General features: G+C 34.0%; 1 long non-coding RNA gene across 2 annotated transcripts; it reads left to right on the forward strand.

Moving 5' to 3' along the window:
* The first annotated feature begins 8,249 nt into the window (after positions 1 to 8,249).
* Positions 8,250 to 11,978, forward strand: LOC148969444 (uncharacterized). Of its 2 annotated transcripts, XR_016149548.1 has the most exons (7): positions 8,250 to 8,707; positions 8,812 to 8,884; positions 8,981 to 9,088; positions 9,211 to 9,325; positions 9,454 to 9,561; positions 9,795 to 9,910; positions 11,513 to 11,978. It is a non-coding gene; the product is annotated as an uncharacterized LOC148969444 (long non-coding RNA). The 2 variants fall into 2 exon arrangements; XR_016149549.1 differs by lacking the exon at positions 9,454 to 9,561 and having other exon boundaries at positions 8,254 to 8,707.
* The last annotated feature ends 4,520 nt before the right edge of the window (positions 11,979 to 16,498 follow it).

A 16,498-nucleotide genomic window follows, 5' to 3' on the forward strand; every position in this document is an offset into this window, starting at 1 on the left:
GCTTATGTCGTTAATTTAGTTTCTTTAATTTAGTTAATTTAGTATAGGTTGTTAAACCTAAGACGAACTTTTTCACTCATTAAGACGGTCGCCTGCCACCACCTACTGGCGGTTTAGTGTTAAATGTTTAAAAGTAGCATCATTCTTTCTTATATGTAAATTAAAATCAATTTCATAACATTATTTCATGCAATGGTAATTTTTCAGTGTAAATGATTTAATTTGATCAACCCCTAGGGTAACAGCCCTATGGTGTCTTATTATTAGAAATAATTGAATTTATTGATCAAATTTAGGAATTTAAAATGAAATATGAAGCATATACATTTAATAATATTGGGGGAGGGGGTGCCCTTTAAAGGTGCAGAAATTACAATATGGTGATTTAAATATCAAAGCTGATATATCAGTGATGAGAATATTTTTTAAGAATAAGTCAAATTTAAAAAAAAATCCGAACAAGCAACTTTTTTACTCGGACAAGTGAAAGGCAGATTTACTTAGCGTATGAAAAAGCTTAATGTCGAGCCCTCCCTATATAGCAATGTCATCAGGAGACACACATACACCGGTAGGCAGTGGCCCACCTTACCTGGTGACCACGTCTTGGTCCACCAGAATTTATAGTTTACCCACCTCTTTTTTTACAACTACACCTCTGCATACACCAATCGTCTGTACTCTGTACAGTGCTGTCGATCACTGTCTGCTGTATGCTTTCGAATCAGTACTGTGATGTCATACACCAATCGTCTGTACTCTGTATAGTGCTGCTTCTATTTGATCACTGTATATGCTTTCGAATCAGTACTGTGATGTCATACATACACCCAGGGATGTAGTGGAGGCTAAATGCACGTAAATGCCGTTTACCCACCTCCCAATATTCGGGAATTGCGTTTGCACATCCAAAGTGCGTTTATCCACCTTTCAATTGCGTTTATCCACCTCTAAATATCCAGTAGTTCCTAAGACATTTTAAATTAAGCTTATGTCGTTTTAGTTTCATATTGTCCACACTCTAAAAAATGATGAGTTGGATTTACTTAAAATATATATGCACCATTTTTGTATCAAAAAATGTGCACATATCTTTTAAGTAAATCCAACACAGTGCAGGCCATGTGAGATCAAAACAAATCTTAGTTCTGTTAACTTAAAATTTAAGCTCATTGATATATATAAAATAAGACAATTAAATCAGTTGAACCAACCATTTTAACTTAGTTTAGATCTTCAGCTTACATGTCTTAAAATAAATAACATGCAAATCACACACAATAAAGCATTTCACTTTATTATTTATTTAAATTGCATCTTAAAATATATTCAAATAGAAAATAGTTGTTAAAATAATAATAATAATATAGTCACAATATTACAGTTTTTCTTGGATCAAAGAAATGAAGGCTTGGTGGGCGGAAGAGACTTCTTTTAAAAATATTAAACAATCTTAGTGTGTGTGTGTGTGTGTGTGTGTGTGTGTGTGTGTGTGTGTGTGTGTGTGTCTATATATATATATATATATATATATATATATATATACATATATATTAATTTTTTCAAAAATCAATAAAAAACAATTAAATGCAACAAACTAGTCCATTATTAAATGCCTATAAATATATAAAAAAATAGTCTATTAAATAATATCTATTAATTTAAACAAAACAGAAGTTAATTAATGACTTTCCTCCAGAGGTTATGAACGAATCTCTTCAAAAACATTTTAGCAGTAACTACTGGAAAACAGTAAAGATCTACAATCTTTATTTGAAGCTAAACTTTTGTTTAAAGGGTATTTACTTATTTTGATAATAATTTTGAAGGTTTAATTTACTGAATTGTCGCTGTCATTTAAGAATAATATTGTGCTAGAATCAAGATTGCCATTATTTAATGATAAATCGTGCACACGGATCTGTAGGCAATGTGCTTTCGAAATTAATATTTGTATGTTAACGTTACCAAAAGTAGGCTAACCCGCGCCCAAGGCCCCCTTTCCCGCGATCCATGTAGGCCTATAGACAATAGAGATAGAGAACATGGGAATTAAGTATGCAAAGTACATTTGTTTTATCCAAAAACAACTCGCTAATAAAGTAGGCCTATAATCTATCCGTGGGAGAGAGAGAGCGCAATCCGAATTGGTCACACCGAACGTGTCAAACACGTCGCGTCTAGTTAGACGCTTGAATCTTCCGCAGCCCGCTCAAGTTAAAAATGTTCTACTGAGAAAGACGTTCGCGGCAAACGAGTCACCCAATTCGCGACGCCCGGCGCGAATGATGCGTCTTCGCGTCTTTGCATTGACTATGAATGTACTCTGCTATCGCAATTAAATTCGCGTTCGGTGTGAACACACCATTAATGCATATACGAGCCAACATCATGGTCATATATTTTGAAAAAACACAATATATAGCTACTCGCGTGCAAAACACTTATTTCATTCGTTAACATGTAGACTACAAATGTTTGCATTTGTAAGAAACGTTTCTAATTGTTGATGCAAAATTTGTAGCAATTCTGAAATTCAGTTAAAAGTAAATTTTTTGACCAAAAATGCAATAAATGATCATGTGTAGGCCTAAGTACAAAAAATAAGCTTACCGCTTCTCAACGTCTTCACATGTGTTTCATAATTTTTTGTCTGGATAGGCATCACGGGAAATTGCAGCCTATATCACCTGGCTCATACAGTTACTTAAAATGATACAATCGATTTACTTAATTTTTATGCAATTATTGTAGTAGTTGACATGCATTATGTTTTTTTATTATTTTATTTATGCATACATTTAAGTGAACCTAGTAACTTATATTTTTTTTGTTAGGCTATATGTTAAGTAAACGTTGAAAAGTTAGGAATACTTAATTTTTTATGTTTGATCCAATTACTTTTATAAGTATTGGTTTTTGGCTGCTTCAAGATCATACATGCTTTCGAATCAGTACTGTGATGTCATACACCAATCGTCTGTACTCTGTACAGTGCTGCTTCAAGATCATACTGTATGCTTTCGAATCAGGACTGTGATGTCATAAACCAATCGTCTGTAAGGGAGACCGGGGGCAATTGTAAGGTATTTTACATTTTCCTTAATAACTCACAAACTACTTGAGATAGACTAGTCATCTTTTGATACAAGAAACATATATATGTGCACTAATTAATAATACAATTTATATATTTTCACTTATAAGTACAAGACTAAAATATTTAATTAAATGCAGTGTGGGGGCAATTGTAACACTGAGAAATAACTCCTATTAACCCACTTTATCTCAAATAAAAGCATACGTCAAAGTAATCACGTTACTGCTGTTAATTTTAAGAGTTTATATAATATTCCCACTTTGTCAAGCACATATAAAACACACATTATTTTATATAAAAAATGTTAATTGATGATTTGTTAATACTGGAACAAACATTTATTTTAATACACCCTTTTAAAATGAAGTTTTACAATAGAATTTAGTGAAATATGTTCATTTTTTTTAACAGAAAAGTATGTCAACACACACAAACAAGCTTATTACAATGGACCTTGTGGCTCGGGGGCAACTGTAACACAGTGTTACAGTGTTGTTCATGTTCGTTTTTAATCAATAACCTAGGGATAAAATGTATACAAGTTTAAATTGACAGACATCTAAACTTTAGACAGCAGAAGAAAAATACTGTACATCCAAAAAATAACTTTCACACCACAAAATCAGTTTGTCGTTAATAACTTCTGCTAAAGTTGAAAATGTCACGCTTCTTTTCCACAGATAGAGAGAGAATCCTATTGGGCATGTACAGATTAAGTGTCATCACTCTAGCTTGTTTCTGATTGGAGGAATTGAGTGTGGTACAATTGCCCCCTGTTACAATTGCCCCCGGTCTCCCCAGTGCTTCGTCAAAGTGATCAAAGTATAGTGTATGCTTTCGAATCAGTACTGTGATGTCATACACCAATCGTCTGTACACTGCAGTATAGTGCTTCGTCAAGGTGATCAAAGTATACGCTTTCGAATCAGTACTGTGATGTCATACACCCAGGGATGTAATGGAGGCTAAATGCACAAAAGCCGTTTACGCACCTCCCAATATTCGGGAATTGCGTTTACCCACCTCCAAAGTGCGTTTATCCACCTTTCAATTGCGTTTATCCACCTCTAAATATCCTAGTTCCTAAGACATTTTAAATTAAGCTTATGTCGTTAATTTAGTTTCTTTAATTTAGTTAATTTAGTATAGGTTGTTAAACCTAAGACGAACTTTTTCACTCATTAAGACGGTCGCCTGCCACCACCTACTGGCGGTTTAGTGTTAAATGTTTAAAAGTAGCATCATTCTTTCTTATATGTAAATTAAAATCAATTTCATAACATTATTTCATGCAATGGTAATTTTTCAGTGTAAATGATTTAATTTGATCAACCCCTAGGGTAACAGCCCTATGGTGTCTTATTATTAGAAATAATTGAATTTATTGATCAAATTTAGGAATTTAAAATGAAATATGAAGCATATACATTTAATAATATTGGGGGAGGGGGTGCCCTTTAAAGGTGCAGAAATTACAATATGGTGATTTAAATATCAAAGCTGATATATCAGTGATGAGAATATTTTTTAAGAATAAGTCAAATTTAAAAAAAAATCCGAACAAGCAACTTTTTTACTCGGACAAGTGAAAGGCAGATTTACTTAGCGTATGAAAAGGCTTAATGTCGAGCCCTCCCTATATAGCAATGTCATCAGGAGACACACATACACCGGTAGGCAGTGGCCCACCTTACCTGGTGACCACGTCTTGGTCCACCAGAATTTATAGTTTACCCACCTCTTTTTTTACAACTACACCTCTGCATACACCAATCGTCTGTACTCTGTACAGTGCTGTCGATCACTGTCTGCTGTATGCTTTCGAATCAGTACTGTGATGTCATACACCAATCGTCTGTACTCTGTATAGTGCTGCTTCTATTTGATCACTGTATATGCTTTCGAATCAGTACTGTGATGTCATACATACACCCAGGGATGTAGTGGAGGCTAAATGCACGTAAATGCCGTTTACCCACCTCCCAATATTCGGGAATTGCGTTTGCACATCCAAAGTGCGTTTATCCACCTTTCAATTGCGTTTATCCACCTCTAAATATCCAGTAGTTCCTAAGACATTTTAAATTAAGCTTATGTCGTTTTAGTTTCATATTGTCCACACTCTAAAAAATGATGAGTTGGATTTACTTAAAATATATATGCACCATTTTTGTATCAAAAAATGTGCACATATCTTTTAAGTAAATCCAACACAGTGCAGGCCATGTGAGATCAAAACAAATCTTAGTTCTGTTAACTTAAAATTTAAGCTCATTGATATATATAAAATAAGACAATTAAATCAGTTGAACCAACCATTTTAACTTAGTTTAGATCTTCAGCTTACATGTCTTAAAATAAATAACATGCAAATCACACACAATAAAGCATTTCACTTTATTATTTATTTAAATTGCATCTTAAAATATATTCAAATAGAAAATAGTTGTTAAAATAATAATAATAATATAGTCACAATATTACAGTTTTTCTTGGATCAAAGAAATGAAGGCTTGGTGGGCGGAAGAGACTTCTTTTAAAAATATTAAACAATCTTAGTGTGTGTGTGTGTGTGTGTGTAATTTTTTCAAAAATCAATAAAAAACAATTAAATGCAACAAATTAGTCCATTATTAAATGCCTATAAATATATATAAAAAATAGTCTATTAAATAATATCTATTAATTTAAACAAAACAGAAGTTAATTAATGACTTTCCTCCAGAGGTTATGAACGAATCTCTTCAAAAACATTTTAGCAGTAACTACTGGAAAACAGTAAAGATCTACAATCTTTATTTGAAGCTAAACTTTTGTTTAAAGCGTATTTACTTATTTTGATAATAATTTTGAAGGTTTAATTTACTGAATTGTCGCTGTCATTTAAGAATAATATTGTGCTAGAATCAAGATTGCCATTATTTAATGATAAATCGTGCACACGGATCTGTAGGCAATGTGCTTTCGAATTTAATATTTGTATGTTAACGTTACCAAAAGTAGGCTAACCCGCGCCCAAGGCCCCCTTTCCCGCGATCCATGTAGGCCTATAGACAATAGAGATAGAGAACATGGGAATTAAGTATGCAAAGTACATTTGTTTTATCCAAAAACAACTCGCTAATAAAGTAGGCCTATAATCTATCCGTGGGAGAGAGAGCGCAATCCGAATTGGTCACACCGAACGTGTCAAACACGTCGCGTCTAGTTAGACGCTTGAATCTTCCGCAGCCCGCTCAAGTTAAAAATGTTCTACTGAGAAAGACGTTCGCGGCAAACGAGTCACCCAATTCGCGACGCCAGGCGCGAATGATGCGTCTTCGCGTCTTTGCATTGACTATGAATGTACTATCGCAATTAAATTCGCGTTCGGTGTGAACACACCATTAATGCATATACGAGCCAACATCATGGTCATATATTTTGAAAAAACACAATATATAGCTACTCGCGTGCAAAACACTTATTTCATTCGTTAACATGTAGACTACAAATGTTTGCATTTGTAAGAAACGTTTCTAATTGTTGATGCAAAATTTGTTGCAATTCTGAAATTCAGTTAAAAGTAAATTTTTTGACCAAAAATGCAATAAATGATCATGTGTAGGCCTAAGTACAAAAAATAAGCTTACCGCTTCTCAACGTCTTCACATGTGTTTCATAATTTTTTGTCTGGATAGGCATCACGGGAAATTGCAGCCTATATCACCTGGCTCATACAGTTACTTAAAATGATACAATCGATTTACTTAATTTTTATGCAATTATTGTAGTAGTTGACATGCATTATGTTTTTTTTATTATTTTATTTATGCATACATTTAAGTGAACCTAGTAACTTATATTTTTTTTGTTAGGCTATATGTTAAGTAAACGTTGAAAAGTTAGGAATACTTAATTTTTTATGTTTGATCCAATTACTTTTATAAGTATTGGTTTTTGGCTGCTTCAAGATCATACATGCTTTCGAATCAGTACTAAGATGTCATACACCTATCGTCTGTACTCTGTACAGTGCTGCTTCAAGATCATACTGTATGCTTTCGAATCAGTACTGTGATGTCATACACCAATCGTATGTACTCTGTACAGTGCTGCTTCAAGATCATACTGTATGCTTTCGAATCAGGACTGTGATGTCATAAACCAATCGTCTGTAAGGGAGACCGGGGGCAATTGTAAGGTATTTTACATTTTCCTTAATAACTCACAAACTACTTGAGATAGACTAGTCATCTTTTGATACAAGAAACATATATATGTGCACTAATTAATAATACAATTTATATATTTTCACTTATAAGTACAAGACTAAAATATTTAATTAAATGCAGTGTGGGGGCAATTGTAACACTGAGAAATAACTCCTATTAACCCACTTTATCTCAAATAAAAGCATACCTCAAAGTAATCACGTTACTGCTGTTAATTTTAAGAGTTTATATAATATTCCCACTTTGTCAAGCACATATAAAACACACATTATTTTATATAAAAAATGTTAATTGATGATTTGTTAATACTGGAACAAACATTTATTTTAATACACCCTTTTAAAATGAAGTTTTACAATAGAATTTAGTGAAATATGTTCATTTTTTTTAACAGAAAAGTATGTCAACACACACAAACAAGCTTATTACAATGGACCTTGTGGCTCGGGGGCAACTGTAACACAGTGTTACAGTGTTGTTCATGTTCGTTTTTAATCAATAACCTAGGGATAAAATGTATACAAGTTTAAATTGACAGACATCTAAACTTTAGACAGCAGAAGAAAAATACTGTACATCCAAAAAATAACTTTCACACCACAAAATCAGTTTGTCGTTAATAACTTCTGCTAAAGTTGAAAATGTCACGCTTCTTTTCCACAGATAGAGAGAGAATCCTATTGGGCATGTACAGATTAAGTGTCATCACTCTAGCTTGTTTCTGATTGGAGGAATTGAGTGTGGTACAATTGCCCCCTGTTACAATTGCCCCCGGTCTCCCCAGTGCTTCGTCAAAGTGATCAAAGTATAGTGTATGCTTTCGAATCAGTACTGTGATGTCATACACCAATCGTCTGTACACTGCAGTATAGTGCTTCGTCAAGGTGATCAAAGTATACGCTTTCGAATCAGTACTGTGATGTCATACACCCACACAGTAAAATCTCCAGTGTTGAAATCCTGGTGTTAAGGACTTTTAGAGTAAAGTGTTAATTTTCTGGTGTTGAATTTCAAGGGATTAACACTGCTAGTGTAAACCACACTCTCTGGCTGGTGAAAATATGTGGAGTTATACACCAGATCTGCTTTGAGAACACCGAGAGTGTTACTAGTCACATCCGGGACATTTACGCGCTGGGCGGGACGAAACGAGTTGAAACTTTCTTCACAGGCGCCATTTTCTTTGACTCGAGTCGCAAGACATGCGAGGAGGAAACACGCATTTATTATGCGTTAAATCGCATTTATATATTCATTTTATAACACCATATTGTTTTATAACAATATGTATGTGCTGTGGACGAGCAAACCGCTCTCAGAAGGGGTATTTTCTATGACGCGCGATGCGGAGCAGACCAGGATGGGTTTGCTTTTTAACAGGGAAACAACGAAAGTAAGTGTTTTCTAATTCACATAGCCAATATATTTTATAACACATTGATTCAAAGCGATATTTAAATGTTCTGCGCGATTAAACGGTCGAAATTCTTTTCAAAGACGACATCATCTTTGAAACACGGAGCTGACGAGGAGGAGGCTTGTAGCTAACGTTAACAGGGAAACACCTAAAGTAAGTGTTTTTAACATAATTTACCACATGAATTTCATGGCATTATATTGTTTTGTAACGATATTTATGTGATGTGCGCGCCTAAACCTCTCACAGTCTAGGTCCTGCATCTTCTTTGACTCGTGACCTGCTCGTGACGCATTTCAAAAAGCAGTGCAGAGTGCAGACACGGAGTTTGCTTTTAACAATAAAAACACCGATTAAGTAAGTGTTTAACTCATTTACTATACGTGTTTTATAATATTATATTGTTTATGACGATATGTGTGATGTGCAAATATCATAAAGGATTTATCCTAAAACTATCTTTTACTCTCGTCTGCCAGCAGACCTAACGTTAACGTATAAAACAGAAGAACAACTCCACAAACTGCGGACCAACAATGCACGTGGAATTTGCACTTTATTTCCTTATTTGGAGGACCAATCTTTTTAGAATGGGTAAGCAAATTGCAATTATTTCAAATTAAATATTGATGCAAAATGTATTTATCAGATTAACTTTTGGTTGATATTTGGAGATGCTTTAATGTTTAAATGTATTGATTTTTACAATTTGTGTTTGCTAGGAGCATTTCTATGATGCACTATGATTTATATGAAGTGACTAAGGGTACCAGGCTTGGTGTTTAAAGACTGTACAGACTAGAACCTGGTGATGGAAAGAGAACAGATAAGTTAACATATGAGAGAGTCATGGGCACAAACAAAAAATAATCATAGCTTGGTTGTTATTTGGTATAGCTAGATTTTCTTTGTTTCATAACACTCATTTTGAATTTGTCCAGTCAAATTAATTTACAAAAGTAAATCTAGTGTATATATATATATATATATACTTAAAATAAGATTTCGAACCAATGGTTTTCATGATTTGACAAGGAGATGTTTTCTTGCTGTTTAATTTTAGACTCAACTGATTGGAAAATCTCTGCCCATCACCTGCCCCCAACATACAAAGCCACAAGACGGGAACACCGATCCTTCCGGAATCCGACGGCTGACAATTTAGTGAGATTTCTTAAGGTGCGTGTCTTTATTTTTTCTTAAAGTGTTAGTTCACCCACAAATGGAAATTCTGTTATTAATTACTCACCCTCATGTCTTTCCAAACAAGTGAGACTTTTTCATGTTCACAACACAAACAAACATATTTTTAATGAAATCGGAGAGCTTCCTGTCCCTCCATTGACAATCTACACAACTACCACTTTCAAGCCCCAGACAAAAGTACATCATTAAAGTACTCCATGCAACTCCAGTGGTTTAACATAAATGTTTATTAAACTATGCAAGTGCTGTGTTTGCAGCAAAAACACATTTACAGCTTAATTTATTAAATATTTATTTCCAACATGCGTTCATGACAAAGTTACAACTCGTGCTTGTTGTTGATGTGCATGTATGTGCATTGAAGATTAATATTTTGTAAATAAAGTTGAGTTAAAATTGTCAAAAAGGTTGAGGTTAAACCACTAGAGTCACATGGATTACTTTTGATTTCCTTTATACCTTTCCGTGGTTTTTGAAGTGGTCGTTGAATAGGCTTTAGATGAATGGACAGAATTCTCTTAGATTTCATTAAAAATATCTTTATTAAAGGGACTGTTCACCCAAAAATGTCAATTCTGTCAGTAATTACTCACCCTCATGTTGTTCCAACCTCACAAGACTCATTCATCTTCGGAACACAAATTAAGATATTTTTGATTAAATCTGTGAGCTGGATCACTCCTCCATAGGCTTCTAAGGGATCAAAACTTGCTGGCCCAGAAAGTCATTAAAGATATTGTTGATTACAGAAGCGCAATCCTAAATCCAATCCAAACGAGAATGCTTTGTGTGCGCAAAAAAACTAACAGAAATTACGACTTTATTCAACTATGCATTTCCTTCTCTGTGGGCCTCGAGATGGGCTTCTCGTAGTGTAACAGCGCAGCGCCTCGGTGTTGTACGTCACACACAGGCTCACTATTGGCTGACGCTGGTCGTGTGTGTGTGTGTGACGTACAACACAGTAGCGCTGCACTGTTACACTGTTAACTTGCTCAGGCCCACACAGAAGAAAATGAATAGTTGATTGTAATATTTTTAATTTTTAGTTTGTTTTGCGCACAAAAAGTATTCTCGTCACTTGATAAACTTAAGGTTGAGCCACTGTAGTCACTCTGACTATTTTAACAATGTCTTTAATAACTTTTATTGGCTGCCAAGTTTCAATCCCTTAAAAGGCTTTGCAGGAGTGATCCAGCTCTCAGATTTAATCAACAATATCATTCATTTGTCTCCCGAAGATGAAGGAAAGTCTTACCGAGTTGGAACAACACGAGGGTTGAGTAATTAGTGCTAGAATTTTCATTTTTGGGTGAACTATCCCTTTAAGTGTTCCCAAGATGAGCAAAACTCTTACTGGTTTGGAACAACAAGGGTGAATAATTAATGACAGAATTAAATTTTTTGGATGAATTAAATCTTCAATTTTCTTGGAAATCAATAAATGCAAGTCTTAATCTAACCAAAATGGTTTCTTGTTTGAGTCGATGATTGAACTTTTTTCACCATAAACCTGCTGTATTTATGAAACACAAATGGTATTAATTGTAATTGATCTGGTTTTGTGTTGTCTAGGTACCCAGTCCTACAGGATTTTTCGAGAAAGTTGGATCTACACAGCTTTTGCTGCTCTGTGAAACAACTATGCACTGAACTTTACTGTTAGTGACTGGAGACACACACGTGATCCACTCATATCCTGCTACTGTTCTTCATCTGCTGAATGTTTTTGACTCAAGCACTGCTGTACTGTTGCAAAGTCAAAGGTACTGAATCAACTTCACTGACACAGGACTCACATTCACTGATATGTTCAGGACACCATTTGATCACATCATATAATTCTGATTACAGTGCATTCATCGTTTATTTTAAAAGTTAACCTATGATGTAAACGTGTTTGTTCGGTAATAAAAAAAATAGTTTGCTTGAAACAACTGTTTACATTTGCCTTTATTTTCAACTTTACAATGAACTGAATTCTACTATGATCCCATACTTTCTGGATTGTTTTGAAATAAAGTTTTGAAAGAGTAATAAAGAGTTATGTGTTTTTCAAAGTGAAATTATTCTTTTCAGATTTAAAGAACTGAAGAAAATAAACTGACAAATCATTTAAGTACAGTAGGTAATGCATAACCCTAATAAGAAAAACTGGTAACTTCTTTGGTGTTTTTATTTGTAAAAATGTGTTCTATTAACACCAGGATGGTGTAATTTGACTACTATAAGGTTGAAGAAGTAAACACTGGCAGTGTTGTTGTTATCTGCATTGGTGTTAAAATTCCACTCTCTTAGTGTTTGAATTGTAACACTGTGTCGGTGTTGAGAGAGGCAACACTTTTGAAAGTGTTGAAGTAACACTTTGTGGGTGGTTCCCAAATATACACTTTTAAAGTGTTGAAATTAACTCTTTTGGTGTTGATTTCCGGATTTCAAATTTACTGTGCAGGGATGTAATGGAGGCTAAATGCACAAAAGCCGTTTAAGCACCTCCCAATATTCGGGAATTGCGTTTACCCACCTCCAAAGTGCGTTTATCCACCTTTCAATTGCGTTTATCCACCTCTAAATATCCTAGTTCCTAAGACATTTTAAATTAAGCTTATGTCGTTAATTTAGTTTCTTTAATTTAGTTAATTTAGTATAGGTTGTTAAACCTAAGACGAACTTTTTCACTCATTAAGACGGTCGCCTGCCACCACCTACTGGCGGTTTAGTGTTAAATGTTTAAAAGTAGCATCATTCTTTCTTATATGTAAATTAAAATCAATTTCATAACATTATTTCATGCAATGGTAATTTTTCAGTGTAAATGATTTAATTTGATCAACCCCTAGGGTAACAGCCCTATGGTGTCTTATTATTAGAAATAATTGAATTTATTGATCAAATTTAGGAATTTAAAATGAAATATGAAGCATATACATTTAATAATATTGGGGGAGGGGGTGCCCTTTAAAGGTGCAGAAATTACAATATGGTGATTTAAATATCAAAGCTGATATATCAGTGATGAGAATATTTTTTAAGAATAAGTCAAATTTAAAAAAAAATCCGAACAAGCAACTTTTTTACTCGGACAAGTGAAAGGCAGATTTACTTAGCGTATGAAAAGGCTTAATGTCGAGCCCTCCCTATATAGCAATGTCATCAGGAGACACACATACACCGGTAGGCAGTGGCCCACCTTACCTGGTGACCACGTCTTGGTCCACCAGAATTTATAGTTTACCCACCTCTTTTTTTACAACTACACCTCTGCATACACCAATCGTCTGTACTCTGTACAGTGCTGTCGATCACTGTCTGCTGTATGCTTTCGAATCAGTACTGTGATGTCATACACCAATCGTCTGTACTCTGTATAGTGCTGCTTCTATTTGATCACTGTATATGCTTTCGAATCAGTACTGTGATGTCATACATACACCCAGGGATGTAGTGGAGGCTAAATGCACGTAAATGCCGTTTACCCACCTCCCAATATTCGGGAATTGCGTTTGCACATCCAAAGTGCGTTTATCCACCTTTCAATTGCGTTTATCCACCTCTAAATATCCAGTAGTTCCTAAGACATTTTAAATTAAGCTTATGTCGTTTTAGTTTCATATTGTCCACACTCTAAAAAATGATGAGTTGGATTTACTTAAAATATATATGCACCATTTTTGTATCAAAAAATGTGCACATATCTTTTAAGTAAATCCAACACAGTGCAGGCCATGTGAGATCAAAACAAATCTTAGTTCTGTTAACTTAAAATTTAAGCTCATTGATATATATAAAATAAGACAATTAAATCAGTTGAACCAACCATTTTAACTTAGTTTAGATCTTCAGCTTACATGTCTTAAAATAAATAACATGCAAATCACACACAATAAAGCATTTCACTTTATTATTTATTTAAATTGCATCTTAAAATATATTCAAATAGAAAATAGTTGTTAAAATAATAATAATAATATAGTCACAATATTACAGTTTTTCTTGGATCAAAGAAATGAAGGCTTGGTGGGCGGAAGAGACTTCTTTTAAAAATATTAAACAATCTTAGTGTGTGTGTGTGTGTGTGTGTGTGTGTGTGTGTGTGTGTCTATATATATATATATATATATATATATATATATACATATATATTAATTTTTTCAAAAATCAATAAAAAACAATTAAATGCAACAAACTAGTCCATTATTAAATGCCTATAAATATATAAAAAAATAGTCTATTAAATAATATCTATTAATTTAAACAAAACAGAAGTTAATTAATGACTTTCCTCCAGAGGTTATGAACGAATCTCTTCAAAAACATTTTAGCAGTAACTACTGGAAAACAGTAAAGATCTACAATCTTTATTTGAAGCTAAACTTTTGTTTAAAGGGTATTTACTTATTTTGATAATAATTTTGAAGGTTTAATTTACTGAATTGTCGCTGTCATTTAAGAATAATATTGTGCTAGAATCAAGATTGCCATTATTTAATGATAAATCGTGCACACGGATCTGTAGGCAATGTGCTTTCGAAATTAATATTTGTATGTTAACGTTACCAAAAGTAGGCTAACCCGCGCCCAAGGCCCCCTTTCCCGCGATCCATGTAGGCCTATAGACAATAGAGATAGAGAACATGGGAATTAAGTATGCAAAGTACATTTGTTTTATCCAAAAACAACTCGCTAATAAAGTAGGCCTATAATCTATCCGTGGGAGAGAGAGAGCGCAATCCGAATTGGTCACTGCACCGAACGTGTCAAACACGTCGCGTCTAGTTAGACGCTTGAATCTTCCGCAGCCCGCTCAAGTTAAAAATGTTCTACTGAGAAAGACGTTCGCGGCAAACGAGTCACCCAATTCGCGACGCCCGGCGCGAATGATGCGTCTTCGCGTCTTTGCATTGACTATGAATGTACTCTGCTATCGCAATTAAATTCGCGTTCGGTGTGAACACACCATTAATGCATATACGAGCCAACATCATGGTCATATATTTTGAAAAAACACAATATATAGCTACTCGCGTGCAAAACACTTATTTCATTCGTTAACATGTAGACTACAAATGTTTGCATTTGTAAGAAACGTTTCTAATTGTTGATGCAAAATTTGTAGCAATTCTGAAATTCAGTTAAAAGTAAATTTTTTGACCAAAAATGCAATAAATGATCATGTGTAGGCCTAAGTACAAAAAATAAGCTTACCGCTTCTCAACGTCTTCACATGTGTTTCATAATTTTTTGTCTGGATAGGCATCACGGGAAATTGCAGCCTATATCACCTGGCTCATACAGTTACTTAAAATGATACAATCGATTTACTTAATTTTTATGCAATTATTGTAGTAGTTGACATGCATTATGTTTTTTTATTATTTTATTTATGCATACATTTAAGTGAACCTAGTAACTTATATTTTTTTTGTTAGGCTATATGTTAAGTAAACGTTGAAAAGTTAGGAATACTTAATTTTTTATGTTTGATCCAATTACTTTTATAAGTATTGGTTTTTGGCTGCTTCAAGATCATACATGCTTTCGAATCAGTACTGTGATGTCATACACCAATCGTCTGTACTCTGTACAGTGCTGCTTCAAGATCATACTGTATGCTTTCGAATCAGTACTGTGATGTCACACACCAATCGTATGTACTCTGTACAGTGCTGCTTCAAGATCATACTGTATGCTTTCGAATCAGGACTGTGATGTCATAAACCAATCGTCTGTAAGGGAGACCGGGGGCAATTGTAAGGTATTTTACATTTTCCTTAATAACTCACAAACTACTTGAGATAGACTAGTCATCTTTTGATACAAGAAACATATATATGTGCACTAATTAATAATACAATTTATATATTTTCACTTATAAGTACAAGACTAAAATATTTAATTAAATGCAGTGTGGGGGCAATTGTAACACTGAGAAATAACTCCTATTAACCCACTTTATCTCAAATAAAAGCATACGTCAAAGTAATCACGTTACTGCTGTTAATTTTAAGAGTTTATATAATATTCCCACTTTGTCAAGCACATATAAAACACACATTATTTTATATAAAAAATGTTAATTGATGATTTGTTAATACTGGAACAAACATTTATTTTAATACACCCTTTTAAAATGAAGTTTTACAATAGAATTTAGTGAAATATGTTCATTTTTTTTTACAGAAAAGTATGTCAACACACACAAACAAGCTTATTACAATGGACCTTGTGGCTCGGGGGCAACTGTAACACAGTGTTACAGTGTTGTTCATGTTCGTTTTTAATCAATAACCTAGGGATAAAATGTATACAAGTTTAAATTGACAGACATCTAAACTTTAGACAGCAGAAGAAAAATACTGTACATCCAAAAAATAACTTTCACACCACAAAATCAGTTTGTCGTTAATAACTTCTGCTAAAGTTGAAAATGTCACGCTTCTTTTCCACAGATAGAGAGAGAATCCTATTGGGCATGTACAGATTAAGTGTCATCACTCTAGCTTGTTTCTGATTGGAGGAATTGAGTGTGGTACAATTGCCCCCTGTTACAATTGCCCCCGG

The sequence above is a fragment of the Pimephales promelas genome, chromosome 23 (genome assembly GCF_988280905.1).
Source record: "Pimephales promelas chromosome 23, fPimPro1.hap1.1, whole genome shotgun sequence".
NCBI classification, from domain to species: domain Eukaryota; kingdom Metazoa; phylum Chordata; class Actinopteri; order Cypriniformes; family Leuciscidae; genus Pimephales; species Pimephales promelas.